Here is a 16,837-nt window from a genome sequence, read left to right on the forward strand (position 1 = left end):
GACAATAGGGGTATTTGTTTCTCCTATGCTGTCTAGGTATATGTCAAGGTCAAGGCCTCTGCTAAGGAAACAGATGGAATCAAAGGGAAACAACCAAAGGGCTGACTCCAGCTAATAGTTTCTGCTAGCAGGTACTTGATCATTGCAAACCCAAAAAGGAGGGGAAGGACCAAATTTGTGGGGGGGTGAGGGGGTTGTGGTGTTTGGTTTTTTTTTTCTTTGCAACTGCTGTTCTTGGGGTGTTCATCCTCTTTGTAATATACTGTTAATGTGATTTAAATCGAGGCATTGAGACCTAAGTGGTTGTTGGAATAAATGAGAGACATCAAAATTGGCAGAGCTGAAGTTTTCAAGAACTCCATTCTGTCGGCCCTCCCTGAAATTTAATCACTCTAGCATCAAGCTATATTTTTTCACCATGTGAAATCTGGCAGTGAGCAAAATCAAAAGGGTCACAGCTTTGAAGAGAAATTCACTGCATTTTGGCTCTGGAATAATGGAGATGCCAGTGTCTAAAAATGCTTCTTTCTAAGGGCCCAAGAGATAGTAGCTATTAATTATTCAAATCACTGCAGGAAGGGTTAAAGAGGTAGGTGTGTGTGTGTGTGTGTGTGTGTGTGTGTGTGTGTGTGTGTACCTGGATATACAAACAATGAAAGCAATTTGGAGAAATAGATTTTTTATGCCATCTGCTATTTTTAATTTTTTTTCACTGACATTTCAAAAATGAAAAAAGGCCAAAAACCAAATAGCAGAAAAGAACACCTTAAACATCTATATAACACACACATATGCACAAAACATGCAAAGAATATAAGGATGTGAGAGAGAAATCTGTATACTACCACACACACAAATGAACACTCGACATTCTGGTTGCCTGGGCAGCAAGCAGAAAGAGTGAATTTAGCCATTTCTTGAGGGTCTGACATGTCTCAGGCAGCTCTGGGGAGCTCAGAGCAAAAATTTTGAAGCAGACAAAATTGAATGTTTCTTTGATAGTATTTATACCACATGTTTCTGGATTTTTTTTTTCTTGGTTTGCCTCAATATTTTTAGACTCCTTAAATCCAGAGGAAGAGGGCTGGAAAATATAGAAATGACGTATTGGTTTGTGAATTAATAAGAGTTTCTGGGCTAGCTACTTCCCAAAGAACACACTACTTTTTCCTGCAAACACACATACATACACACACACACACACACACACACACACACACACACACTAAGAATTATCAACTGCTCTCCATATATGTGTCTACCATATTGGAAATGGTACTCATTTCCATGAGTCTTTTATATATATATAATTTTTATTTATAAAATGGAAACACTGACAAGACCATAGGGTAAGAGGGATGCAATTCCACACAATTTCCACCACCAGAACTCCATATCCCTCTATGAGGTTTTAACAATTTCACTGCAAGTTATGCAGACAGTAGCTGTGAAAACAAATAACTTAAATGTCCGCCTTCAAATTGTCTTGTCAATGGTGCCCTTGCTAGCCATGGAAATAAGTTCTTTCTCATGTGCCTGGAGGCAGTTCTAAAAAAGAACCAGGCTTAAAGCCTTAATGAAATTCCAGCCTAGGGAGTTCAAGAAATTTAATATACCCAGTATTTCTCTGAGGTTGTGACTCTGCCCTCAAGAAAGGCATGGCAATTAATATTCAGGGTAAAACCATCTGTATGTAAAGTATGCACTGGGAAAAGAGCTTTAACATTCAATGGTCCACAGGGTAGGGGAGTAGCATAATGGTTATGTAAACTAACTATCAAGCCTGAGGCTCTGAAGCCCCAGGTTCAATCCCCTTCACCACCATAAAACAGTGCTGCTCAGTGTTTGGGGGGAAAAAAAATAAAACATACAGTGGTCCAGCATACTCTAGGGTAAAAAGAGAAGCCTTTCCTTCCTACATGATGTGTCACTATTAGACTTTTCACATGATTTGACAAAAATTAGAGTGGGGGGGGTCGGGCGGTGGCGCAGCGGGTTAAGCGCATGTGGAGCAAAGCGCAAGGACCGGCGTAAGGATCCCGGTTCGAGCCCCCAGCTCCCCACCTGCAGGGGGGGTTGCTTCACAGGCGGTGGAGCAGGTCTGCAGGTGTCTGTCTTTCTCTCCCCCACTCTGTCTTCCCCTCCTCTCTCCATTTCTCTCTGTCCTATCCAACAATGAATAGCGTCAACAAGGGCAATTATTATTATTATTGTTATTATTATTATTATTATTATATTATGTTATATTATTATTATTATTATTATTATTATTATAATAACCACAACGAGGCTACAACAAGGGCAACAAAGGGGGGAAAAATGGCCTCCAGGAGCGGTGGATTCGTGGTGCAGGCACTGAGCCCAGCAATAACCCTGGAGGGGAAAAAAAAAATAGAGTGGGTTAGGAAAGCTGGGAATAATGTTCTTTCCATTTTATGACTTGATTCCATCTAGTTTATGATCTCAGCTAATTTACTTCCTTTAAGCGGAGTATTTATCCAGAAGATCAAGCCTACTGTAGCAGAGCAGCCTCTATACTGCTGTGTTAGAGAAGAAAGATGAGGGTCTTTTTTTTAATGGAATGTTGTTGTTTTTTAATTTTTGCCTCCAGGCTTATCACTGGGGCTCAGCGCCAGCACTACAAATCCACTGCTCCTGGAGGCTATTTTTCTCATTTTGTTGCCTTTGTTGTTGCCCTTATTATGGTTATTATTGTTGTTATAGATGTTTTTGTTGTTGGATAGGACAGAGAGAAATCTAGAGAGGAGGGAAAGACAGAGGGGAAGAGAGAAAGATAGACACCTGCAGACCTGCTTCACCACTTGCAAAGCGACACCCCTGCACGTGGAGAGCTGCAAGCTCGAACTGGGATCCTGGGTCCCTGTGCTTCATGCCATGTGCGCTTAAGCTGCTGCGCCACCACCAAGCCCCTGAAGAGGATGTTTAGATGTCAAGTGGTTTGAAATGAATTAAATTCTTTAAATATGTAAGCATGAGGGGACTGGGTGGTTGTGCACACCTTACCATGTTCAAAGGCCCAGGTTCAAGCTCCCAGTCCCCACCTGCAGAGGGGAAGCTTCATGAATGGTGGCAGTGCTATAGGTCTCTCTTTCTCTCGCCTTTTTTCTTACTATTATTATTATTATTATTATTTAATACTGATTTACAAAATTACGTGTCAACAGGAGTATAATTCTATACCATTCCCACCACCAGAGTTCTGAATCCCCAGTCCCTCTATGATAAGTTACAGCGGTTTACTGAAGGTTGCAGACACAGAATAACTATTATTTCTACAACTGTCTGTCTGTCTTTGTATATCATGCCCCTCATTTTTTTACTTTTATTTATTTATTATTGGATAGAGACAGAGAGAGAAATTGAGGGGAGGAGAAGATAAAGATGGAGACAGAGAAACACCTGCAGCCCTGCTTCACCACTTGTGAAACTTTCCCCCTGCAGCTGGGGAGCAAGGGCTTGAACCTGGGTCCTTGCACACTGTAGTGTGAGCACTCAACCAGGTGCTGCACCACCCAGGCCCACAAACCTTATTTATTTAAAGATTTTATTTTAATGAGAGGGATAGATATAGAGAGAGCACCCCCCCCCCCCCGTTTTTTAAGGTCCTGTCTTCTCTTCCTCTCTTCCTTTCCCAGCTACACATAACCCTATTACTATATCCAAATGCCCCTATCTTTTTCCTCTTCTTTCTCTGGGTCCTGATGGAGCTGCATTTCAGAGCTCTCTTATCCTCTTTCTCCTATCACTTCTCCCCCACTGGGAGTATGGATCAAAATTATTTTGGGGGGTGCAGAAGGTAGGTTTCTCTTGTCTTTTTTTATTATTTAAGAAAGGAGACATTAACATAACCATAGGATAGGAGGCTTACAACTCCACACAATTCCCACCACCCAATCTCCCTATTCCATGCTCCCCTGATAGCTTTCCCATTCTCTATCCCTCTGGGAGTATGGACCCAGGGTCATTGTGGGTTGCAGAAGGTAGAAGGTCTGGCTTCTGTAATTGCTTCTCCGCTGAACATGGGCATTGACTGGTCAATCCATACTCCCAGTCTGCCTCTCTCTTTCCCTAGTAGGGTGGGTCTCTGGGGAAGTGGGGCTCCAGGACACATTGGTGGGGTTGTCTGACCAGGGAAGTCTGGTTGGCATCATGCTGGCATCTGGAACCTGGTGGCTGAAAAGAGTTAACATACAAAGCCAAACAAATTGTTGAACAATCATGGACCTAAAGGCTGGAATAGTGCAGATTAAGTCTTGGGGGGTACTCACTGCAGACTCTTGTGTACTTCTGCTTTCAGGTATATATTTTGCCCTGGTTTATGGACACGTGTGAACATATGCTCTCTCTCAGGGGACCTGGTCTATATCTAGGTTTGGGGACTTTATTGGGAAAGTGGACCATCTGGAATGGAATTATTAGTGGGAAGTGGACCACCTGGAATAGGCCTCTTTCTCTCTAGCTGAAAAAGTCATCCTGGAGCAGTGAAGCCCCAGCAATAGCAGAAGGAGAAGGAGGAGAGGAAGGAAGGAAGAGGAGGAGTAAAGGTCCTGAAAAGGCAGAAAGAACTACTGCTATTATTCTAGCCATGTAACATGATAGTGTGCTCTAAGTAGCCTTTCTATCTCTGTCTCACAAGTGCCCATTTGCTTCAAGGACCTATAAGGTCAAGTTAAGTTGACTTTCCCATCTGCTGATGTGTGTTGCTTTCATTGCTACTGAGAAACTGTGCCTGCAGATTATTTGATCTGCTTCTCTCTCAAATATGAATGCCTGATCTTTACCCTACCTTTTAAAGTACTCATGGAATGAAAGAACTATTTCCTAAAGTTCCAAAGCCCTTCTTGTGTCCCCTGCTGACTGCTATTGTGAGCCCCTGACCTCAGCGTCCACACATCTGTCACCGTGGAGCTTTCTCACCAGAACTCAGACTGCAGTGGGTAGTGGGAAACCCCAAGGAAGGCAGATTTTACTTTGATTCCCATGAGACCTTAGGAACAAAGAGAAAGAGTTATTCTCAGGCCTCAAATGCTGACCAGAATAAGAGTCTTCCTGGGGATCGTGACCCTTGCTGTTTTATCGAAACTGTTACCAGCTTTTCAAGTTACTGGACTGCTCAGTCCCCTAATGATGTAGAGAGTAGCCTTTCTATAAATAGGGTATCTCATTATCTTCCTGTTTATTCTCTGGCTCTGGTTTTGTGCTTCACTCTTGCCTAGATTCCCAGGCTCAAAGGCAGCTTTTCATTTTCACCTGCTGACCCCAGCAGAGCATAGGATGTGGTGTAAGATGAAGACAGTGACTTCCACTGTAGAGCCCCCCTCCCCAAATGGCATGCCACCTACATGCCACCTGTCCCAGTGGTTTCAAGAGGCTGAAATAACTGATAATAACTGTTGCTGCCAAGAAAATTGGTTCAGTCCTGCTAGTTTCGCGGGCCGCTTGTCCCCGCCCCAAGGAACCCCGACAGAGTTCCAGAGTTGCAGAGTTTGAGAGTGCTTGGCGCCGCTGCAGGGGAAAGAGGCAACAGAGTTCTGTTTGGTGATTAGTTTGGTTTAGTTTATGAATCATTGTTCCTGAATAAAGAAATACAGCTTCCCGGCCCAGCCGTATGTCTCTGGTCATCTCTGTTACCCGCCCCTGAAGCTAGCCCGGCCAGCTAGAGCCTCCGAATTTTAACAACAAATGGTGCCCAAGTGGACCTGACCTGCCCATCTCTCAGATAAGTGAAGACAATTTGGCTACCCATGTACTATGGCCTTCTCTTCTGCTTGTGAAGAGATTTCCAAAGGCCTCTGCTCTTTCTTCACGAGACTGTTTTGCTGTTTCTGGAACATTTATCTCTGGACCACTCTGTGGTTTCCACGCGCTCGGGAGCACTCAAAACAGCCAGAGGAGTCGGGAAGAGTCAGCGGGCAAGAGGCGAGGCGCGGAGCTGCCTTTTCCACCTGGTGGAACAGTCAGCCAGCCGGCTGCACCCAGACAACCCCGCACACCGCACCCACAGCCCCGCAGCCCTGCAGCCCGCAGGAGGCCAATGCCAACACGCAGGAGCCTGATGCCAACATGCTAGAGCCCGATGCCAACATACAGGAGCCTGATGCCAACACGCAGGAGCCCGAGGCCAGCCCACAGGAGCCAGCTCTCCAACACATGGCACAGGGCACTGGACACGTGATCCCTCCACGCTGCTCAGCCACTGCGAACAGGGCAGCAGACATGACAGGGCCATGGGGCAGGGCCGCCACCCCTGGGCACCTCGGCCCACGCCTTCTACAAGGCTGGCCCGCCCGCCCTCGCGCTATGAATTCTGGAACGATCCAGGACCTCCCGGACCCCCAGGCTCCCTGCCGAAACTGGACACATTGGCCAAGATCTCCAGCTGCCGGTCCGGTCTGAAGACAGACAAGCTGGAGTACACAGAGATTTGTACAGAGATCGCAACCTGCAATTCCTAGAAGTGAAGCTGCCCAAGAGACCACCACTGGACAACGCACCCCCCCAACAACTAAGACAGTACATATCTAAATTCGTGTTTGAAATGACATGTCTTCGTAACAAAGGTTTCTCTCCTTGTGCATTAATGACCATGTTTATGTGTATGTTTAAAGTTTGGTAAACAGTAACTTTAAGGCTAAATTCTTACTAGTCAAAGTTAAATGAAAAAGGTTTTCAACGTAATTCTCATAAAGATAAAATTAACTTACATTTAAAGTCTGAGGTAAAAATTAGTTAACAATCAATATATTTTAACTAAGTTGGTCTAAAGACCTGTGCACACCTAGGGTGTGTCTCCATCTTGAATGGGTATAACAAAAGGTTAAATAGACTTGTTGATATGTAAAACTCTCCATTACCTTCTCTATTAGAAATGGTAGATCACACAATGGCTATGCTAATTATTCTCATGCCTGAGGTTTCCTTTCCTGCACACCTAGGGTGTGTCTCCATCTTGAATGGGTGTAACAAAAGGTTAAAAAGACGTTGTTGATATGTAAAAGTCTCAAATTCCTTCTCTATTAGAAATTTTAGGTTGTGCTGTGGTTATGCTAATAACAAGTTTTGTTTCATAGTAAGTAAATTGCAGCCAGCTGCCTTTGGGACTCTAGGTCATTCCCCACCCCCATGCAAATGCCTGTTGAGGCAAGTATGCCCCCCAGAGGCAAGAAATGTTTTTTTTAAGCTGATAAAGTTTTGCCCACAGAGGCAAAAAGATGGCCCCCTCAGGCCTTCCCTTAGCAGCACACTGGTTCTTCTTACTTGCTTACATGTTTCTCCATGTTTGTGCCAGTTTCTTTTTTAAAAATGCCTGTATGATAGAGGTTTCTGTTCACCCCACACCCCTGATACTGTGGTCATTTAGTTAAAAAGAAAAGGGGGAATTGTTGTATGCTTTACATTGGGTTGTTCTAGCTCTCCCCCTGCCAAGAAAATTGGTTCAGTCCTGCTAGTTTCGCGGGCCGCTTGTCCCCGCCCCAAGGAACCCCGACAGAGTTCCAGAGTTGCAGAGTTCGAGAGTGCTTGGCGCCGCCGCAGGGGAAAGAGGCAGCAGAGTTCTGTTTGGTTATTAGTTTGGTTTAGTTTATGAATCGTTGTTCCTGAATAAAGAAATACAGCTTCCCTGCCCAGCCGTATGTCTCTGGTCATCTCTTTTACCCACCCCTGAAGCTAGCCCAGCCAGCTAGAGCCTCCGAATTTTAACAACAAATAACTAATCTGTTGAAAGAATATTGACAGTCTTGGTAAATGATAAAACCTAAGCTAAATGGACATATGCATACGTATATGTGCATATATGCATGTTCATGTGTCTACAAGCACATGTATATAGATGTGCACATAGGCATGTACATATGGAAATATGTAAATACATACTCTTAACTATGAATACATTAAAACTTTAAGTAAAGGTAATGTTATGCCCAGAGGTTTGAGTCCTAATCTCACACAAAGAAGACCAGAATCCCATGCAATAGCAAGTGTCTTTATTAGCAAGCTTAAACTTGGGCCGCTGGCACCCTTCCATGCAAGGGGAGAGTCTGCGACGATCATTTTTCATCCCACCTTTTTACGGTTATCACAGGGTGGGTACAGGTATCACAGGTGAAAATATTTACATAGAACAAGGAACAGTTGGTTTCGGGTTAATGGCTGTTCTCAATATTCAGGGCTTTTTTTCTAACCTCCACAGTAAGGAAAACAATGAGTGCCAACTCATGGATAAACCCACCACTACATTTTTCCAAATTCTCTGCTCCAAACATTTTCTTCCATTTTTTAAGTGATTTAATAATGATTAACAAGATTGAATGATAACGGGGGGATAATTCATACAGTTCCCCTCACCAGAGTTCCATATCCCATCCCTCTTTTGGAAGCTTCCTTATATATATTTTTTATCCCTCTCTGGAAGTATGAACCACGATTCTTTATGGGGTGCTGAAGGTGGAAGTTCTGGCTTCTGGAATTATTCTCCACTGAACACGGATATTGACAGGCTGATCCAGACCCTCAGCCTGTTTCTATCTTTCCTAGTGGATAAATACTACTCATTAAAGAATGACTAGAAGCCATGAGAAAAATACAGCAGGGAATAGAGACCAGACCGGGAAAGGTGAGTACGAGAGTGCTGTCACTTTCTATAAAGTGGCAAAGAAGTCTCATCATTCTCCAGATGAGAAACCCAACACACATGGAGATTCCTCATTGTGCAATGGGGAATGGAGGACTTGACCCTGGACTGGATGATGTTACCCACTCAGAACCAGAACTGGTGTGACTGCTGGAAGGCTAGACAGGAGGCATTGTGGCCACTCAGAAGAAAAGGACGTTGTTAGAGAAACATTGATAGATTTTTTTTTTTTGAGGTGCCAAGACATAGTGCATCTTCAATTTCACCACTCCCCTGCCTACTTTTCATTCTTTTTATCTGAGTGAGAGAGAGACAGACAGACAGATAGACAGAGCATTGGAGCTCCCCCAGGATCATGGTATCCCCTCATGGTGCCAAGGGTCAAACCTGTATGCCTGCCTTAAAAAAGGCCCCAGACCTAAGAGGTTAGCTATCTTCCAGAACCAGACATTCCTTGTAAAAATAAATAAATTAAATTAAGTTAATAAATAATGCTTTCTCTATAGACTATATATTTTTTTACAAACCCAGGCTTAGAATTTCAATGTGTAATCACATCTGATTTCCCACATTTTCACATTAAAATAAGGCCTTATAAATAAAACCAAGTACAGAGCAGTGTATTGACCATAAGCTTTAATTATTAACTCAGTGGTGTGCCACTGGGCTTCCTGCAGAGCTTCTGATGGGGAGAAAAAAGGAAAATGAAGAAACTGTGTTTTTACCACACTACAGAGGGCTTATTGCCACCCGGCCTTACCTTGTCAAGTGACTGGGGTGTTAGATTTCCGTTCTCTGGAGAGAAGCAGCAAACCCCAGTCTACCTGCAAAGGCTCAGAGCAGAGCCGCTAAGAGTAGCTTCTGCTCTCCAGCCTCCATTTCCAGCACTCCAGGCCCAGCCTGAGTTCATCTCATTCTATGAGCCATTTGGCCCTAAGGACAGGGAGTACAAGTGCTGCTCAGTCCGTCCTGTTCCTGCTGTCTCTAAGGAGGGAGTGCTCCCTTCACAACGAACAGTCTCAGCTGGGCCATGGTTGATGTGGGTTGTACACATAGTCTGGGTACTACGCTCCTGTGACACAGCCCTGACTTGAGGTGAGTTAAGATCAAGATCAGGGCTTCCACTGGTGAGTGCGGCCAACACAAATTAGAACGGTTTGAAATAGGCTGTTATTCCTGTTATAGTTCCAGCTATTCTCTAGAACACACTGGTGGGCTGGAAGATAGCTGACTGGGTAGGGTGTCTGCCTTGCTATGTATGAAGCCCCAGGTTTAAGTCCTGGGAACAGACCAAAGTGCTGGTGCCAAGAGGCTCTCTGGGGCTATTGTGTCTTTCCCACTCTGTGTGAATCACAAAAGTCAGTCTGGGGCGGGGAGGGTAGATAGCATAATGGTTATGCAAAAAACTCTCAGGCCTGAGGCTCCAAAGCCCAAGAGTCAGTCCCCCACTAGAGTTGATCAGTGCTCTGGTTAAAAACAAATAATAAAAAATAAATAAACTACATTAAAAATCTGCCTGAGGAAGTTGAAAAACAAGATCAGAAGAGAAAACCCTAAGCAGATAAGGAGAAGCTGGACTGGAGTTGGTGTACTGCGTCAAAGTAAAAAACTCTGGGGTGGGGGAAGAGTACAGGTCCTGGAAAAGGATGACAGAGGACCTAGTGGGGGTTGTATTGTTACGTGGAAAACTGAGAAATGTTGTGCATGTACAAACTACTGTATTTACTGTTGAGTGTAAAACACTAATTCCCCAATAAAGGGAAAAGAATTTTTTTTAATTTTTTTTTTTAAATCTGCCTGAGGCGGTGAATCACTCAAGCACCCCACAAAAGGAAGAAAGAACAAGAGAAAGAGAAAGAGAGAGGAAGAGAGAAGGAGAGAGAGGGAGAGAGAGAAAAAAAAAAAACAGTCAGAGGGGCACCAGTAGAGCACACGTTTCCATGCACTAGAATCTGGGTTCAAGCCCCGGGCTCCCACCTGCAGAATAAGTTTCATGAGCATCAGAACAATGATTCAACGTGCTCTTTAACATGTCCTCTCTCTCTCTCTCTCTCTCTCTCTCTCTCTCTCTCTCTAACTCTCTCCTCCTCCTCCTCCTCCTCCTCCTTAGTGTCTCTCTTTTTTTTAATGTCTTTATTGGGAAATTAATGATTTACCATCAACAGTAAAACAAAATACAGTCATTCGTACATGTGTAACATTTCTCAGTTTTCCACATAACAATTCAACCCCTACTAGGTCTCCTCCTTTGTCTTCCAGGACCTGAACCCTCTCCCCGACCCAGAGTCTTTTACTTTCAGTTTGTTTATTTCTATCTCTGTCAAAATAGGAAAAGAAGAACGGGAGTGTCCATTGGGATTACTGGTTTTACAGTTGTGTAAGCACCAAGCTCCAGCTGTAACCCTGGTGTAAAAAAAATAATAAACTGATTGATTAAATTTAATTTAAAATAAATATAAAAAAGGGGTAGGGAAGTAAAGAGAGAAAAGTAAGCATTTGGAAAGTGCTGATCTTATTCCCACTGAATAATGGTCTCGTTCCCTGTCAAACACAGCTTTGACAGCAAGGGTTTAATTCTAGACCAAGATCTTTCTGAGAAGTCTAATGTCCTTTTAGATACCCATTTCAGTTTTTAAGACAGTAATAAAAAAAGAAAAAAAGGCTGGGGAGACCTAAATTACAACCCTCTTGCTTTAAAGATTATTTTTCTTCTGCTTTTGCAAATAAAGAAGAGTTACAGTTTTGAAGTTAATCTGTTGGTGGCTTGAAACCTCTAAATTGTCCTACAGAGCCTAGTCTGGGCTCACACTGAGGCCTAGAAATTGTCTGTTCTACTTCTGTTTTCTTTTCTGATCTTGTTTTTCAACTTCTGCCTGAGAGCGAGATCATCCCATATTCATCCTTCTGTGCTCTCTTTCAGAAAAAGATAGATGTTAGATATCCCTCATTCTTTTTTGATTTCTCTTTGTTGATTGTTGTTACCGTTAGCCCTTTATCTCATCAACTCCCTTCTTTTTTATTGTAAATATTACTATTATAATCATTTTAAGTTATTTTTTATTTTATGTACTTATTCTTCATTGGATAGAGACTTTTATTTATTTTTTGATAGTGACAGAGAGAAATTGGGAAGAAAGAGGAGAAAAAGTGAGAGAGCCTATGGCACTGCTCCACTCCTCATGAAGCTTCCCCTTGCAGGTGGAGTCTGTGGGGGGGTGGAGCTTGAACCCAGGTCCTTGCACACATTAATGTGTGAGTTCTCCCTAGTGTGCCACAGCCCAGTCCCCCTTCCATGTTTTGAAATGATACTAGTGATAACCATCATTGCTCAAACATGTGCAATAGTGAAGAACTCCCTCCTGTGAATCCTTGTAAACTGCCTGCATTTAGCATGCAAAGAAGGAAAATCAGAGACAGTGAGAGATTGGTCGGGCTTCTCTGGGCAGACGACCTCACCAGTGTGTCCTGAAACTTCACCTCTCCAGAGCCCTATGACAGAAACCGACTGGGGGTATGAATCGACCTGCCAACGCCCAATTCCAACAAAGAAGCAATTACAGAAGCCAGAAATCGGGGCCAGGTGGTGGCGCACCTGGTTGAGTGCACATGTTACAATGTCCAAGAAGAACCCAGCTTCCACCCCCTGGGTCCCACCTGCAGGGGGAAAGCTTCACAAGTGGTGAAGCAGGGCTGCAGGTGTCTCTCTGTCTCTCTCCCTCCCTATCATCACCTTCCCTCTTGATTTCTATCTGTCTCTATTCAATAAATAAATAAAGATAATTTTTTAAAAAGAAGCCAGAAATCCTACCTTCTGCACTCCAAAAACAACTTTGATCCATTCTCCCAGAGGGGGAGAAGTGGTAGGAGGAAGAGGATGAGAGGGCTTTGACCTCCAGCTCTATCACGTCCCAGAGAGGGGGAACAAAAGGGAGAGAGATATTTGGATGTAGTAATAAGGTAACGTGTGCCTTGGAGGGGAAGAGAGGATTGGACCTGGAAGAGGAAGAGGGCAAATATGTACAAATTTAGACAGATCGTTATAGAAAGTTAACCTGTATCTGTAACCTTGAAAGAACCGTGTTGGTTTACAATGGAGTGGCTTGGGATTCCGAACTCAGGCAGTAGGAACAGTGTGGAATTATACCCCTCTTGACATGTAATTTTGTAAATCAATATCAAATAGCTAATCTAAAAAAGGGAGAGAGAGAGAAGGAAAAAGGGGAAAAAAAAAAAAGGGGGGGGGGAGAGATTGCCCCAGTGGCAGTGCTGGAAATTAAATCCAACCAGAGCCCATCTGATCTGTGCGACTCCTCCGTGTCTGGCTGGCCGCCTGTCCTAGCACTGTTTGTGTTTCAAGCATCATCATGCACAAAAGGAAAAGGAATGGACTTCAAAGTTGAGCTTCTAGACCCTGGAGAAGACTAGAGGACCCTGCTGGCATTGGATTTGAGGTGTCTCCTCAGTGTCCTTGAGACTGTTCCTTGATGCAGAGTTCAGTCCTGGTTTCTTCTCTGTCTCCCATAATAACCTACTTTTTGAAAAAGATCCAAAGTTGTCCTCAAGACTTAGGTTCCTCCTTCTCTCTCTCTCTCTCATCCCCCCCCCTCTTTCTGTCTCTCCAGGACTAGACAGTGGTGCACCCAGTAGAGTATATATACATTAGTCTGCATAAGCCCCTGATTCCAAGGCCCTGGCCCCCACCTACAGTGGGAAAGCTTCAAATTGGTGAGGCAGTGCACCTCTCTCTCTCTCTTTCTCTCTCTCTCTCTCTCCTCTCCCTCTATCAGAAAAAGAAAAAAAAAAGATGACCACTGGGAATAAGAGTCATTGTGCAGGCACTAAACCCTAGCAATAAGTCTAGTGGCAAATCATCATCATCATCCTTATTCTATTTTAGCCTTCCTCTTATTTGCTTACTAGAGCTAAGTGTTTCATTTCCTCATTCATCTTCGATGGCTTTTTTTTTAAAGTAGATTTTTATCTACTTGTCCTTTAAAAAAAATAGCAAGTGGGGGCCAGGTGGTGGTGCACCTGGTTAGCACACATATCAGAATGCGCAAGGACCTGGGTTCAAGCCCCCAGGCCCATCTGCAGGAAGGAAGCTTTGCAAGTGGTAAGGCAGGTCTGCAGGTATCTCTCTATCTCTTCTTCTCTGTCTCCCCCACCCCTCTCGATTTCTAGCTATCTCTATCCAATAAAGATAACACACAAAAAAAAAACTCCAAGAAGATAACTTTCAGTGTGTTCAAAGTGAAACAGAGAATAACAAAGGGTTTAAAAATCATGATAGCCTTAATTTGGCAAATATACTCCTCTTCCATTCTCACACACACACACACACACACACACACACACACACACACACACACTGATTTCAGTGGCCAAAGAGCTTCTTCGTGCCTCTGAATTTGGTTATCATTTTTTAGCCAAAGTGAAATGCATTGAATTTCTCCTCTGCTCTCTGTGCAAGACGGCTGTTAAATTCCTCACCTTGTCCCTGGCTCCCTCAGGACAGGTTTCTCGGTGCATTATCCTCCCCAACATATGGAGCTCAGAGTTGAGATGGTTTTTCAGAACAAGACATGGGTTCATAATGATCTCATTTAACTAAAAAGCACTTTATGCATTAACTTAGGTTGTGACTGTTCTAATTCTTTCATGAAAGTAGTTTATACTGACCTTACACACTGTCTTCCCCTTATAAGTTTTGTTGGGGGGGTTGTTCACTTTATTGGGGAGATTATTGGTTTACAGTACAATTGTTGACACATAGGTACAACTTCCCTTCTCCACATAAATGGATAAGTCATATTTATCTGTTTTTAACTAAAGCTCTGGCTTATGGTGGTGCAGGAGATAGAACCTTAAGAGGTTTTTTAAGACTAGTTCTCTCTTGGGGGGAGAGATAGCCTAAAGGTTATGCAGAGAGACTCTCAATGCCTGAGGCTCGTCCCAGGTTCAGTCCCCCGCACCACCATAAGCCAGAGCTGAGCAGTGCGCTGATGTTTCTCTCTCTCTCTCTGTGTGTGTGTGTCTCAAAAATAAATAAAATATTTTTTAAAAAAAGACTAGTTCTTTCTCGTTTATTTTAATGGTTGGTTCTTTGATCATCTGGAAGAGAGCTCAGTAAATAGAGTACATTCCTTGCAGGTTTTAGGTCCCAGGTTCCATTCCTAGCACCAGATATTTCAAATCAATGTTCTAGTTTCAAGATTTCTTGTTCTTAATTTTTTTATTGGCACCACGGTTATCACTGGTGCTTAGTGTGTGCAGGATAAATTTACCATTCCTGGCCACCTTTCTCTTTTTTTTTTTTTTATAAAGACAGAGAGAAACTGAGAGGTAGACAGGTGGATAGAGGGAAGGAGGGGAGAGAGAGAGAGAATAAAAGAAGGAGGAGGAGGAGGAGAAGAAGAAGAGGGAGAAGAAGAAGAAGAAGGAGGAGGAGGAGGAAGAGGAGGAGAAGGAGAAGGAGAAGGAGAAGAAGAAGACACACTGCTTTACCACTTGTGATGCATCCCCTGACCCCAGAAACAGTTGGGGGCCAGGGACTTGAACTCAGGACCTTGTTCATGTATACTGTGTACTCTACTGGGTATGCTACCACCCAGTCCCTTTGAGATGATGGTTGAAGTTAATAACAAGCACTCATTTTACATGCAAGGGGATCACTCTATCCTCTTCCTTTTTTTTTTTAATATGGCTGAAATTTTATGTAACAAAACAAAACAGAAAAGCAAAAACAATACTGCCCACCCTTTTTCCTCTTGCTCATATCTTGCCTATTGCTAAAATCAAAACACATTTTGCTAAAGACATTCCTCTCCATGCCTTGTCTGGCAGATACATCTGAATGTCTCATAAATTGGAATTAAGTGTTGAAAATGAATGAAAAATAAACTGTAAAAATCCCCACCTGAAGAGAGGAAGCTGCGGGTGTCTCTATCTATCTATCTATCTATCTATCTATCTATCTGTATGTCTGTCTATCTCTCTATCTCTACCTTCCTTGCCTCTCACAGCTTCTCTCTATCTTATCAGTAATAATAACAGAAAAAAGAAACTGTAGGAACTACCCAAAGATCTCTCCAGTTTTGTTTTCAAGCTCAGTTACAGCTGTGCCACATACAGTACCATTCCTTTGTTATGGTATTGCTGCCTGGCATCACAACTGGTCATCTGCATCTATTTTAGGAACTGAGCTGTTACCAGAACTGAGTCAAAGGGTACACAATCCAAAGCATCCACCTGCAAGGAGAGGGAGGTGCCATGGGGTGCAAAGACATCAGTGGAAATCATAATCAGCAGAAGAAAACATTCCCCAGAATTACTCTAGGGAAAGGGAGTTGGAAGGATTTCCTTGATAAGACTCTGGGGAATGTGATCAGAGCTTTCCAAAACTCCTGCTCAGGTCAGAAGAAGGTTTCTTTAATCTGACTCTGATGCAGGAACAATGGGGAGGGAAAGGTGTGTGCTTGCAGAGTGACTATGGGGCTCATTCGTGATCAGGATGGCATTATGAAGAATGGTTCAGAGCTGTCCACCTCCTACACTTCATCCCTTAAAAAAAACATAACACCTGACATGCAAATATCTTTAAATCATCAATTTGAAGGAAATATAAATCACTGGGTCATCCATGGGCCTTAGGACTAGATTAGCAAGAAAAAACTAAAACAACAAACAGATTATTTGAAAGTAAAGGAGGGGTCAGGCAGTGTTGCACCCAATAAAGCATGCACGTAATGGTGCACAAGAACCAGGGTTCAAACCCCTAGTCTCCACCTAAGGGAGGGAGGGAAGCTTCGCCAGCAGTGAAGCAGTGCTACAGGTGTCTCTTTTCCCGTCTGCCTCTTTACCTCCCTCTCTTAAATTTTCTCTGTCTCTGTACAAATAAATTAATTCAATTCAAAAGTAAAAAGTAAAAGAACTTTACTAAAGATAGTCTCTCAGTTACCACTGGTAAAGAGTTACCTCTTGGGATGATTTTGATTAATTTTGCTTCAGAAACTGTAAATGCAAGATCAGACTCAAGAGGTTCTTGCGGATTCAGTTTTGTTTTTTTTAACCAGAGAACTGCTCAGCTCTGGTTTATGGTGGTATGGGGGATTGAACTGGAGACTTTGGAGCTCAGGCATGAGAGTCTCTTTGCATAACAATTATGCTATCTACCCCTGCTCCTGATTC

Source organism: Erinaceus europaeus, chromosome 13 (genome assembly GCF_950295315.1).
Source record: "Erinaceus europaeus chromosome 13, mEriEur2.1, whole genome shotgun sequence".
NCBI classification, from domain to species: domain Eukaryota; kingdom Metazoa; phylum Chordata; class Mammalia; order Eulipotyphla; family Erinaceidae; genus Erinaceus; species Erinaceus europaeus.